The 12,558-nt window shown below is 44.2% G+C and overlaps 1 protein-coding gene across 7 annotated transcripts in view; it reads right to left on the bottom strand.

The window, feature by feature from the left end:
- Epn2 (epsin 2) overlaps nt 1-12,558 on the bottom strand; it is a 66,050-nt gene that overhangs the window by 34,717 nt on the left and 18,775 nt on the right. The window lies entirely within an intron of this gene.

Below are 12,558 nucleotides of genomic sequence, written 5' to 3'. Positions count from 1 at the left end.
AAGAACACAGGTTTAATTCCAGGATCCACATGACAACCCAGGGAACCTGAAGGCCTCTTCTAGCTTGTGTGTGTGTGTGTGTGTGCGCGCGCGTGCACACGCGCACACATGTAGTCAAAACACAGAGAGTGGTGGCATATACCTTTAATCCCAACATTTGGGAGGTAGAGGCAGGTGGATTTCTGAGATAGAGGCCAGCCTGGTCTATAGAGTTAAGTTCCAGAGTAATGTTCTCAAAACATTTAAATAGCTGGAGAGATGGTTCATCGGTTAAGAGCACTAGCTGCTCTTCCAGAGGTCTGGGTTCAATTCCCAGCACCCACATGGCAGCTCACAATTGCCTGTAACTTCAGTTCTAGGGGATCCAATACCCTCACAGAGAATATATAAGGCAAAACATCAATGTACATTAAATAAACAAAAAAATATTAAATAAATAAACACTATTATAACCAAAACAAATGGATAAAATTCTAACCAACAGCAAAGCTGAAGAGCCATACCATGAGCATTACAAACTGCAAGCCTGAGGCTAAAGTTCTGTGGCACAGGTTACTTAACCAACCCTGGATTCTATCTCCCATTCAATAAAGAAAGAAGGGGGGTCAGACATTGTGGAATTGCAGCCACTAAGGAAGAAAGATTTGAGTGCCTGAGACCAGCTTGGGCTACATAATAAAATAAATACTAAGGGAAGAAAAATGGAAAGGAAGAAAAAATGTTCAGGTTGATGGGTTTTAAAGCCCAAGGACTACCTTGTAAGTAATGGAAAGGTAGGTACATCCTCTTTTCTACACAGACAGGAAATCTCGTAAAGCCCAAATTGGCCTCAAGTTCACAATTCTCCTGCCTCAGCCTCCCAAATTATGTATGCTAGCACACTTGGCTGCTGAATACTTACTTCATAGCCTGGAGCTGAAATACGCAATCTTTACACGTGAAGTATTCATCCCCCAACTATCTTGGAAACAGTCTATCAGTCTTCTTTGGGAAGTGGACAGAAAAAGGACAGGGCCAGAGGTGGGGCCAATCAGAGCACTGAAAACCAGACAGGACTACCTGGAGATCTTCAAATAGGACTTAAAAGTTAAAAAAAAAAAAAAAAAAAAAAAAAAAAGAATATTAGTAAACTTCGAGAAGCCATGGCAAGGCCAGGACCAGAGGCTATTAAAGACAGAAGCAAGACACTGGAGAAGCAAGAAGGCACTATTGTTTTTTATTTTTTAAATACTTAGTCAACATCTAAGAAATTCACACACAAATTTTTTGTTTGTTTTGTTGAACTGTGTCACATCAAAGGAAAGCAAATTTTAGAGACAGAAACAAATGGCATTATTCTTTAAGAAAAGGAGGACACAAGTCAAGACATCCCATCATGTGAGCCTCTTGAGTCCACCATGCCAACTGCTCAGCTACACAGGAAGTACTTGGTACTCTACAACAGCACACTGCTATGAGCAACACCCGAGAACACAGAGTGCGAAGCTGCCAACAGCTAGAGGCAGGGTAGGTAGAGAGCCCCTGAGCCTGAGAGGGGCCTCAAATAGAAGTCTAGCTTAGAGCCACACCAGATTTGCCCATAATGCCAGGCTGACATCAAGAATTCAGTATTCTCCAGGAATGCAGCACAGCCAACAAAAGTGGGAGCTACTTACACTTTTGCAAATGACATAACAGGAAACAAAGTAACCACTACACCTGGGTAGACTGAAAAAGTAGTCAGAATTCAAGTGACAGGGGAAGCTACAAAGAAAGCACAGAAAAACCTGGATAAAAACTCTAAAGCTAAGGTGATGTACCTGGAAGCAAAAATAATCCCATAAAAATGAGCTTATTTGTGAAGCTGGGCCTTCCAACCTAGGATTACACAGCTCTGAGCAACCCAGCAAGGAATCTGTCAAAAATAGGGGCTGGAAAGATGACTCAGCAGTTAAGAGCACTGGCTGTTGAGAGGACTAGGATTCAGGTTCCAGCACCCACAAGGTAACCCAAAACTACCTCTAACTTCCTTCTTGCCCTGTGGGCACCATACATGCTACACATATGCACACATGCAGGCAAAATGCCCATATACAGTGAGTGAGTGAGTGAGTGAGTGAGTGAGTGAGTGAGTGAGTGAGTGAGTGAAAGCAATGAGGGAGATCCTCAACCACCAGCTGACACCAAAGCAGCTCTGTGGGTTACTATCAAGGACCAACACCTACTCTGAGGGACACAACAACACCTGTCTGTCAACATTCCCTCCCCAAACCTAACAGACACAGGTCATTCCACAGTGAGCCTGGCAATCCAGGCCCAACTGATTAAATTTCCTCACTGAGCATCCTTGCCTCAGACGAAAATTCAAATGGGGGCCTAGCAGCCTCTGTGACTTTACACATACTTCATTTTTCTAAAAGCAGCTGACAGCCTGTGAAGTGGATATGCGTACATTTTCACCAGTATCATGCCAATGTGATCCACATACTCTGTTTACCAGAAGTTTCTGGAAACCTATTCAAAATCCAAAATCATAAATTGGGGAGCAGAAGAAGACACACTCAAGGGAATAAAAAGTGCCAATGGCCATGTGACATGCAGGAACTGGAAAGAGCTGTAATTGCTGATCCTTAATTAACTGGCTATCTCCTGTATAAAGAGTCCATAAGAGGAAAGACCCGGTCTTCTTCAGAGACAAGTACCACGGTGTTCCTACAAGGAGGGTGCTGAGACCACACAGTTCATGTGACAGAGCCAAGCAGACCTTCCAGAGGACAACAGCCCAGTCAGAACAATATGGACAGTGCGACATTCTTTTCAACAGTGATCATTTTAGTCTGAAAAGAAAGGGCTATTGTGGCTCCGCCTCAGCCAGGCAGGCTAGCTTTAACTTAAAGCCTCATAAACTGCTGCTCACACAAGAGGGGACAAGTGAAAAGGGAAAGTTCTTTATTCCTCTCACAACACAAAAAACAGTGGACTTCAGCCACAAAGAAATGTCTTCTTCCCTAACAGAACCTAGCCACCTTTATTCCAGTTTCTGACTGTCTAAAAAGGTCAAATGTTACAGCCATGGTAAGAAAATGGGCTTAAGAAAAGCTTTACATTCATAATCTTAAAGGATCCAAAGGGAAGACAAACATGTCTGGGCTGGTTGGTGGTGGGGCAGATGAAATCATAGTTTTAAATGTTCCTTCATACAACCAGAGGGTGTCAGTCAGTCCACCTACACTAGCATGGAGACTGAGAGCTGACTGAGCAGGAAGAACCAACCCCATGTGGTTCAGCATTGTCCTTCAGGCAGACAGGAGATCCTCCCTCCCACAGAGAACCAGACAGCATCCCTGAGGATCTGACAAATGCTGTAACAAGCTCAGGAGAGCTGACAGGAGCTACACAGCCTCCTGGGACTTCCAAGTACACAACTTTTCTAAAAGCAGAAAATCAAAAATGTGTGTGTGTGTGTGTTCCTTCTTCTTCATTAACAGGCTCCAACTGTTTAGCCTTTAGGAAGAGCAGTCAGTGTGCAGAGCTTACACAGGTAGTGAAACACAATCATGTCCAGAGAACTGGCTGCAGCTGTTGCTGTTGATCCAGCAGAGCATGAGAATATGAGCTGTGCTTCCCAATGGAGTTGAGGATAAAACACCCTGACCCCTGCAAAAAAGAGCCCCATAAACAAGCCTCAACAAGTAACAAGTTCTTTTATATTGTGCCTACCCAAGTTCCTAGATTCAAGAGTAGTTTTGCAAATAACCAAATTATGGGCAGTGTTGTTAGACTCACGTGAAAAGGCATGCCAGGTGGCATAGTGAAGAGCCAGGAGAACAAGCAGGCAATCACGAGACCAAGGTTGAAGGCTGTGCTGGCCCAGCAGCTCCAAGTCCAAGGACTAATAGTCTTGAGTCTAAAACAATGGGATTAGACCAGATGCTCTCTGCCAAACCTTTGGCTAGGCAATAATCTTTTCTGTCAGCCTATAGGCTCCCTGTGGGGCAAAGGGAAAAAGGCTGTCTTCTGCAAGTACAAAGAGAGCCCTCAAAACTTCATTTGTCCAGGCCAGCCTAGTCTAGCAAGTAGATTCCAAAACAGGCAGGGCTACACAGAAAAGCCCTGTGGGAAGAGAAGGGGGGACAGATAGGGAGGAGGAATGGGATCACCTCATTCCTCCAAGAATGTGATCACAGACTCTCCATTTGTAGCATGCTGTGACTGACCCTGGCAACAGCCAGGAAGGACAAACGTACTTATCATACACACCTGGACTGGCCTCTCCACCTAGGGGCAGGCTGTAGATCACCACAACTCCTACTTCCTTCCACAACTGTCCCAAAGACGCATGAGGAAATGCAGAGAACAGCCTGGGAAAATCTCAAGTTCCCATGATTTTGTGCTTAATTTAGACCTGGCTGATGATTTGGGTGGTGCTAGTCTTTAGCTGCTGGCATCTCCTTAGGAGCCAGAGCAATGAAGCAATATGGATAACTCTCAGCCACATGCCACCCTCTAGGCTTCTGGCCCTACAGTGATTTCACACTTTCCCCAAAGGTAAGCTGATGGTAGGTGCCTGCCCAACTGAGAAAAATGAATGCTCGGCTCTCTGCTGCCCTGAAACTAGCACACACTTCTTGGGGTCAACATGGCTTCTGCCCACAATGCTACGAGGAGGGGATGGATTCCTGTGGGTGCCAAGGGAGCTACTTCCACAGACTGCTGGCACTGGTGGCTGGTATCCCCTGAGCCTGCAGCTGGCTATGTGCCCCATTTCAGCAGCACTAGAGCAAGAGCCAGAGACAGGGTCTGGGCTCTCTTCACCAAGTTTAAATGACCTAAAGAAACCATTCAAAAGTAAATGCTCTGCCTGTCTGTCTGGGGAATAGTCAGGTCTGAAGGTAGCTCTTCCAGTGCCACCTGTGTATTAACACTCCCTCTCCTTCCTGCCTTTCCCTCAATTACTAAACAATATATTGCCACCCAGAGAAACCTCCCTGCTAGACAGGCTCCTGCCTAGAGCCCTACCCATCAGCTGCTTCCCTAACCATCTTCATCCTTCTCAGTTCCCACTGGGCTCACTACTTGTCATTTAGATGTTAGTAGAATGGGATACTCTCAAAACTCAAAAGGCTTTATTTATTGATTTATTTACAGCTTTGAGGCAGGGATTCTCTGTAATCCTGGCTGTTCTGGAACTTGATTTGTAGACCAGACTGGCCTTGAACTCAGAGAACCGCCTGTCTCAATGCATGCACCACCATGCCCAGCATCGCTTGACATTTCTTGCTCCCAGACTGCAGACCTCATACCCTCCCTCCCTCTATACTCAGTTACAATAGAGCCCCACCTATCTCTTCAACACTGTGTCCCAGTGCCTCGTACAGCACCAGGTACCTCAGTCTCAGTAAGTAAACAGCACAGAAGCCAAAAGAAAGTCTAGAATAGAATGTCTACATCATTCTGAAGACTCAGTTGCTCTGAGTTGACAGTGAGACTGTGCTCCTACCTCCTGCTTCTTCCTCCTCACTCAATCTGGTCCTTTTGAACTTCTGCAAGGCCCAAAGACAAACTGCTTAGAGGTAGTAACACGTCTGTTGAGTAAGTACTTAATACAAAACAAACACCTGCTATACCCTGAGCGCAGGGTTTGGATCCTCCTAACCTATACTTGGCAGCCCTGCTGGCTGGTCCATCTGGGCAATGTACACAGGCTCAGCCTGACAGTTCTTCCTCCCATAACAGAATCTTGATATGTGACCTGAGGGCAGTGATGTTCTAGCTGAAAGAGGCTAGCAAATGACAGGTATCCCTTGGCCCAGAGACACATGCATGGGACAAGGAGGTATTCACAGGTCCTGAGGACTCTTGGCAAAGGGAGGCAGCCTGAAGATCCCTCCTCCCAGACTTGGTCTGGAGCACTCTCCTCATCCTGACTGCTCTCTAAAGAGCAGTCAACAAAACTAGAATTCTAGAAAGCAGAAGGGCCAAGCAGAAGCTATGAATACTAACTGAACACTCACTACCCACCAAGTGCTGTTCCAAGGCATTGCAGGTGTCCACCCTTTAATCTTCATAATCCTATATGAAGGAGTTGTCTAATCTCCATAAAAATGAAAAGGAAACCAAGGCATTAAAAAAGGGTAAATAATTAGCCCCAAACACCAGCACTGGCAGCATCAGCATGATCTCCAACCTTAAGTTTCTGGTTTTCTCTCTCTCTCTCTCTCTCTCTCTCTCTCTCTCTCTCTCTCTCTCTCTCTCTCTCTCTCTCTCCCTCCCTCTCTCCCTCTCTCCCCTAAGACAGCATTTCTCTGTGTGTAGCCCTGGCTGTCCTTGAATTCATTCTATAGACCAGGTTGGCCTCAAACTCTAAGATCAACACCCGCCTCTGCTTTCCACCATGCCTGACTTTCTAGCCTCGTGTTATTATTCTTTATGGCTTTACACAAATCCACCACTCAGAGTCATAAGAACTAATTTCTCTTGGCTGAATCTGAACTGCAGGCCTAGGAAAAACAGTCTTGTTTGGGTATTTGGAGGCTGTGGCTGGTAAGCAACTGTTTCCTGCCTAGTCAGGACCAGGACCTGGAATTCCCAGATCCATCCAGTGCAGCCAGCACTGGAAAAGCTCTGACCCTCTTCAGAGAATGCTTTCCCCTGAAGCCAACCAGGACAGACTACAACACAATGGGGTGTGTCTCAGACCACCACGCAGGCTCTAAAAACAATCAAGAATTTTTGTCAAGCCAGCCATGATAGCACCAGTCTGGCCAATACAATCTTCCGTTTGAGACCACCTACGCTATCTACCGAGATCACGTTTTTAAAAAGTGTATAGATAGGTATTTGTTTTCCTAAACTTACATTCTTAGGAAATGATTCTCTTTGGCTGTTGTGATTATCTTCTGCTAAAGTACCCACCTGGACTGTGAGGGCCTGAGAGGTCCACATGACTCCTGTGAAGTTGCCTTTGTCATCGAAACATCACAGAAAAACAGGAAGCCTCCAGATACTGGAAGGTAAACTTCCCTTTCTGGTACCCAATTATTACTGTTCAGCACTGACTGGCGGGCGGGCGTGCATGAGTGCACACACCGTGCAGTGTGTGTCTGCGTCTAGGCCAGAGGACAACTTGTAAGAGTCAGTTCTCTCTCCTTTCACAAAGTATGTTCCAAGATTTCAGATTGTCAGAGTTGGCTACAACTCTGCCTCCTAAGTGCCAGAATTAAAGGTGTGTGCCACCATACATGGTCTCTCTTCCTTACTCTCAAATTCAGCACTGGTAGTCCCAGGAAGCAGAGAAAAACCACTCTTGTCTTCTTGCTGCTTTTCTGTTTACATAATGCTCTATTAGGTATGCTAGGTACAAAGAGATTATGACAAACCAGATGCAACACAAAGCAAGTGAGCCTGGGACACCATGGCCCCCAAGGCCTGAAGAACACATAGAAGAAGACCTGCTTGGGGTCTGGGTCTTCAGTCACTTGCTATTTACCTACTTTACTATTTGTATGTGTAAGTATATGGGCACACATGCAAAACATACATGGAGGTAAAAGGACAACATTTTGAAATTGATTCTCTCCTTGTACCGTTACATGGCTTCTAGATTATCAAGCTTGTCGTGCAGCCTTTACTAGCTGGACTATCTTGACAAACACACTTAGGAAGGAAGGAAGGAAGGAAGGAAGGAAGGAAGGAAGGAAGGAAGGAAGGAAGGAAGGAAGCAAGGAAGAGCCCAGTGGTGGTGGTCCATACCTTTAATCTGTGTGAGTTCAAGGACAGCCTAGACTACAGAATGAGTCCCAGGACAGCAAGAGCTACACAGAGAAACCCTTTCTTGAGGAGGAAAGGGGCAAGTTTGTACTGTCACCCAGGCTAATCTCAAATGCCTCTGCTCAGTAGCTGGGACTAAATATGTAGGCAGTCCCCTGCTTTATTATAATAACAACTATACCTCACATCAAAAGCCTAAACAACCGCTTGTTTGTGTCTAAGCTTCATCCCTGTCATTCCATACAAGGTACAACCTTTAAGCAAGTAATTTGTGAGTCTAACACCATGTAGCAGTGAACGTGTACACACACACACACACACACACACACACACACACACACACAAAACTTCTGTCTGTAGATGATACCTAGGGTACTTACTTCCAGATCTCCACTGTTAGCATGGCACTGTAGTGTACACATGCATCTCAAGGTACATCTATGCTGATCCTTTATAGGGGCATGTTTCCAGAAATACTCGTTCCTAAGGTACAAGTGCTTTTTGCACTGTATTTTAAACTATTTTTGCCATCTCACTTTAGAACATGATGTCATCACATGGACATATTGACAGTTCAGTTGGTAGTAGATGACAGAAACCTTCTACAGTAGAAGGCAAGGGATTTTAGAATATGTAAGCTATGCCTTTTTCTGGGTTGAGGGCAACACTTCACACAAGACAGCAGATTCAAGTAGGTAATCCAGACAGCTGGTGGGTAGACAAGCAGGCAGGGCTTCAAGTGGCCCCTTGTGGTCCTGCCCAGGAGAAAGGAGACTGAGACAATGTCTCATGGCAGAAGAGAGCTTTGGCAAGGCATGCAGACAGTGGTGGAGAAAGTAGCCCAGCCAGCCAGCAGACTAGCACATCAGGAAACAAACAGGCAGAGGCTGCATACCAGGGGCCCATCAAGCAGGCTAATCAATGCTGGCTTACTAGCCTGCTATTTACCTTAAAAAACACTTGCTATTTCCTCCCCTAACAATGCCAATGGCTAACAATGACAGTCTTATCCAGCACTGGACCCTCTTACGAATGAAAACTCATTACTGCTTGAATATTTAAGGAATTTTTTGAAAGATTTTTTTTTTTTTAATAAGTAGCAGTGTTTGCCACACACATACGTACTGTTCTCAGGGGCCAGAGAGGGCATCGAGTAATCTGTAACTAAAGTTACAGACAATTCTGAGCTACCATGTGAATGCTAGGAACTGAATCCAGGTTCTCTACAACAAGTGCTCTTAATTACCAGGCAATCTTCTCCTGCTGTGGTTTTCTTTATTAAATAACTTGCTTTTAAATTCAGATGTCCATTTTGAGTAACAACATATATGAAATGAGTTATCATCACAATGGTAAGAAGAGGTGGTGTTTTTATGGAGATATGACTCACACAGAAGAAAACTCACTACCCTAAAGCACACAATTCAGTTTTGTTTCTAGAGTCACAATTTTGTGCAAGCAACACTATCTAATTTCAGATCATTTGTGTCTTCCTCAAATCTCCTGTATTCATTATTAGTCATTGCCCTCTCTACTCCCTCTAGAATCCCTAGCAACTACAATTCTATTTCCTGTCTCTACTATGGATTTGCTTATTCTGGTTCTTTGTTTCATATATATAAATGAAATCAGACAATATATGGCCTTTTATGTCTGATTTTTTTTTTCACTTAGCATCCTATTTTCAAGACTCATGCAGCCAGTTGTGGTGGTACACACCTTTAATCTCAGCACTTGGGAGACAGAGGCAGAAGGATCTCTGTGAGTTCAAGGCCAGCCTAGTCTACACCACAAGTTCCAGGATAGCAGGGCTAAAAGACCTATTCCAATACATACATACATACATACATACATACATACATACATGATAAATAAATAGATAAGTACATAAATAAATACTCATCCATGCTGCATCAATGAACTATTTTATGGCTAAATGATCTGCCGTTGCATGGATGTACAACATTTTGTTTATCTATTAATCAGGTGATCAACATTTGGGGCTACTATGAAAAATGCTATAAACATCTATGTTTTCTTTTTCTCCCTTCTGAGTATACTCTAAAGGGTAGAACAGCTGGGTCTCCAAGTTTACTATTTATCTCTCAGGAACCATCAAAGCATTAGTGCATTTTTAAGATAAAGAACTATTGAAACTATTTAACAGTGAAAAGTATTTTAGGAAATAGTACCAAAGAAAAAGGTCCTAAAGCTGGGCTTGTTTGGTTTAGTCAGAATAGTATTTCTGAAATTTTCATCAGGGAGTGTAGTCAGAAGAGGCCAAGTGGGAAGGATGAAGACAGGACACCATGTAACCACCACAAGGAGAAGAGCTGGATGAGGCAAGAAGTGAGAAAAGGCAGGGAAGCCATCAAATGGTGAGGATAACCAGATAACCATATGTGGTAAGGTCCAAGGTCCCTAACAGCAAATAAAGATGCAGAGGCTTCAGAGGAAGTAGGCTATTCTTCACATCAGACTCGCTAACAATGTCAGACCTGAAAACAGAGGTAGCAAGTGATAGTTGGCACTGGGAGAGGTGAGAAAGAACCCTAGGGCCAGCATGTTCACAAGGGAGGACCAATAGAGAATAAGGCACCAGGATGCAGAGTGCAAAGGGATACACTTTATGCTTACACAGCAAGACATGGATAAGAAGACCAGTCTTCTACTAAGGACCCTCAAGAACAGTGCATAACAAAACTGCAGCCATTCACTATCCCTCCCTGACAGGCCCAACACTGACAGGAATTCCTTGCCTAGAACGGACCACCTGCTGCCCTGCCCTTCCAGGCCTGAGAAGATGAGAGGCCCAGGAACTTGCCTAGACTTCTAGCACTGTCCGCACCTCCTCTTTCCTCCTGCGACTCCAAAACTGACTCTGTTAGAGGACAATCCCCACACTGATTCAAACCAGGTCTGGCAAGTGCCTGGTATATATCTGCTACAAGAAAGGGTGACACCTCAAGACAATGAATCCAGCCTACCTACTCACACTCTTCCATCCTCCCTCTATGAGCTCATTAACCCTCCATATCCTCACCAAACCTCCAAAGCAAGGTCCATTAAAAGCCCACCCTGAGTATAAAGCAGTACTTACCCCCCCCAAAAAAAAGTGTCTGTGCACATCTATAACCCCATCACTCAGGAGGTTTATGTAGTACTGTCATGCATGTGAGGCCAGACTGCTCTACATAGCAAACTCTAGGCCAGTCTAGTCTAAGATACACAGATCCTGTATCAAAAACAAAACCGAAAAGCCTACCATGGTAAACGGATATTTACAGCTTTAAAACAACCCAAGATTACTGTCTACCCATCATTAGTCACCACCAGGAACCTAATTTATAAAACGGGACCAGTCCTCAATCTTCAGCAAGATTAGGGACTTGGAAGCTATTGGGGGGGAGGGGAGAGGCTAACAGCACCTGCTTCAGCTATAGGGATCCCCAACACCCTGAAAGATTCTGATTGGGCTCTACTGTCCCTTGGCCACACCCCCTTCAGAAGAAAAGCAAAACAGAGCAGGCTAACTGGAACAGGAGATTTTTTTTTTTTTTTAGTCTATTTCACACTAAATTTAACAAGCATAAACAAACAGAAGTTTGCATACCATAATTTTTTTTAGTTCTTAAAAGATTAGAAGTATGCTGCCAAATGTCAAAACAAAGTACCAAAAGGAAATGAAAGTTGTTATTTTCCTTTTGGTTTTATATCCATTGGCCAAATGTTTCTATTTGGTGTTTATACTGCCATTGTCCCACTTTGTTTGGAAAAAATAATAATATAGGAGTGCATTTTCAGCACTGACAACTGCAAGTTACACAGAACTACACACTCAGTGGTTTCTTCCTGTGCCCAGAAGAAAACAAAACAAGCAAACTCTGCTTTAGAAAAGCCAGCAGTGAGACCTCAAAATGTGGATGGCTGTACATCTGCCTCTCTCCCTCCAGCTGCCTCTTCCCCTTGAGCCATGCTGGGGAAGAACAGAGTAGTGAGAACTGGGCTGTCCAGAAGCATCTTCACATGCCTCCCAAAGGAGCACAAGCAGCCCAAGGCCTAAAGAGTCTACAACAGAGCCACAGCTCCTGCCGTTCACATGCACCTACTACTACTACCACCTGGATGAATGAGTGCTAAGCACTATGTGTCCAGAGCTGACTCAAGCAGCTCATAGTACTTCATGAACTAAAAGGAGCCACTGACCTGGATAAGGCTCTGTGCTTACTAATGAGCCACATATGGAACCACCAGTCCTCAACTCCATCCAGTCCAGTACTCACAAAGATCTGCAAATCCTAACACAACCAGCCTATGATCCACAGAGAAACTGAAGGGACAAAAATATGGCTTAATTGGTAGTATCTATCTAGCATGCATAAAGCATAAAACTGGGTATGGTAGAAATGTTAGAATCGAAATCCAAGGACTGGAGAGATGGCTTGGCTGTAAAAACACTCACTGGCTTTTTTTCTTGAGGACCCAGATTCAATTCTCTATATCCATATCGGGTGACCTCAACCACATTTAACTCTAGCTCCAAGGAACTTCAATGCCTAGTGGCCTCTTCTGGACTCCACAGACACACATACATACACACAATTAAAAAATAAATCTAAGCCAGGCATAGTGGCTCACTCCTTTGGTCCCCACACTTGGGAAACAGAGGCAAACAGATCTGTGAGTTTGAGCCAGTCTGATCTATGTATTGAGTTCCAGGACAGCCAAAGCTATATATAGTAAGTAAGACCCTATCTCCAAAAAGAACCAAAAGAAAAAAAAATAAATCTTTAAAAATTAAAAATACAT

The sequence above is a fragment of the Phodopus roborovskii genome, unplaced genomic scaffold, assembly GCF_943737965.1.
Source record: "Phodopus roborovskii unplaced genomic scaffold, PHOROB, whole genome shotgun sequence".
Lineage (NCBI taxonomy): Eukaryota > Metazoa > Chordata > Mammalia > Rodentia > Cricetidae > Phodopus > Phodopus roborovskii.
The sequence above is the reverse complement of the archived record's forward strand: the minus strand, read 5'-3'. Positions and strand labels throughout refer to the sequence as shown.